Genomic DNA, 1,725 nt, shown 5'->3' with positions numbered 1-1,725 from the left:
CCAAATGATCAACAGAGCACTCCATCCTATTTTACCCTCAATGCTGAGAAATTACTCCTGGGCCCAGAAGTTGTCGCATAGGTGGCTTGGGTTACTTGGTGCTCAGGCAACAACTGCCACAGGCCCCACATTGATGAACACCATCAATTTCTTTAAATATGATGATACTAAGATGGAGGCTCCTGCTCAGAGGAAGCAAGGACATAAAAGCTGAGATAGAGTGCGTTGAGGGTCACTCTACTAACACACCCAGATGACATGATGGAACGTGAATATTGAAGCTTACAATCTTCTGAAAAATCTCTTTTTCAAAACCCATATGCCCTTTTTTCTAATCGGGAAATCAGGGACAGGAAAACATTTGCATAATTACCCACCAACATGTTCTTCTTAACAGAAGTGAAGATTGTTTTAAGAATATGAAAAGTGTTTCAAGACATCTGTTTTCAGGGATAGATCAGAGCAACAGAAGTACTTTTCAGAGTTGGTTCATTTTAAAGTCTATCTCAAGAACAAGGGCAGCCTGCTTTCACAAGGTACCAAGACATGTTCTGGCAAAAACATTTTCACGTTAGGTTGTATGCTGTCAAGTTCAACTATTTTATACATATCTGATGCTTTTCTGTCAGCAAAAAAGGTACAATTTTTTTTTAAACTTGAAAATCTATAATTTCTGGGTAGGATGAAGGTAGAATTTTGGTTGTATTTTATACTTCAGAACACGGATGAAACCAAAAGGTCTGCAATTGTCTCTACATTCACATCTTTCATAGGTCCTTTCCTCCTTTTACATGATGCATCTGAATCATTGCTATCCTGATTTGAAGACATAATTTCAACTTTCATTAGTGATGAATAGCTCCTAAGTTCATCCATTTCCCTTTTCTTCTTCATTTCTTCTTTTTCTCTCCTTTTCATTTCCTGAATTTGGGTTTTTTTCTCATTCCTCTCTTCACGATCTCTGCATTCTTTCTCTGCTGCTAGGTCTGGGAACCGCTCCACTTTGGTCTTTTCTAATCGGCTCATGATCTCGTTTACTTTCTTCTCCACTGTCACAATTTTTACATCCTTCTGCCTGTGAAAGCCTATCTGCCCCACATGCATGTCAGCTGTTTTCTTCAGGTTAGATCACAGAGTATATACCACATTAACGTTGTTCATCTTGCAGCCTTCAATGCTATTGGCCTTCACAAGGTGGGCACAGTCCATCAGCACTTCCTTTGGAATGTCTTCTATATTCTCTCCCTTATGTAATCGAAGGTATACATGAGCTGAAGAGAGTTTGTCCACATGAAACCAGATATCTTCAGGCCAGCCATGCTTGATCAGATCTTCATTTTCATATTTATCTTTTCCCATGTAAATAGTGTAGGCAGATGAATTAACGCTGCTCCTGGTGAAGTAGAACACCATGATCATGGGAGCGATGTGGTGACTCCACTGTGGAGCAGCAGCGCTCAACTCACGAAGCTCAGGATACCAGACTCACGGCGACCGCCTGGCTCCCGGAACTCCTCTGTCTATGTGCCACATTTTCTTAATCCAGTCTGTCATGGATGTACATTTGGGTTGGTTCCAACTCTTTGCTATTGTGAAAAGTGCCACAATAAACATACTTGTGCATGTGTCTTCATAGCAGCATGATTTATAGTCATTTGGGTATACATCCCTTAATGGGATGGCATGGTTAAATGGTATTTCTAGTTCTAGATCCTTGAGGAACCG

The 1,725-nt window shown here is 40.5% G+C and overlaps 1 pseudogene across 1 annotated transcript; it reads right to left on the bottom strand.

Moving 5' to 3' along the window:
* Positions 1–347: 347 nt before the first annotated feature.
* On the bottom strand, positions 348–1,514 carry LOC112618997 (annotated as a pseudogene). Its single transcript, XR_003118155.1, has one exon. The product of XR_003118155.1 is annotated as a coiled-coil domain-containing protein 25 pseudogene (transcript).
* Between the last annotated feature and the right edge of the window lie 211 nt (positions 1,515–1,725).

The sequence above is a fragment of the Theropithecus gelada genome, chromosome 2 (assembly GCF_003255815.1).
Source record: "Theropithecus gelada isolate Dixy chromosome 2, Tgel_1.0, whole genome shotgun sequence".
NCBI classification, from domain to species: domain Eukaryota; kingdom Metazoa; phylum Chordata; class Mammalia; order Primates; family Cercopithecidae; genus Theropithecus; species Theropithecus gelada.
Note: the sequence above shows the minus strand (reverse complement) of the source record. Positions and strands in the feature narration are given on the sequence as shown.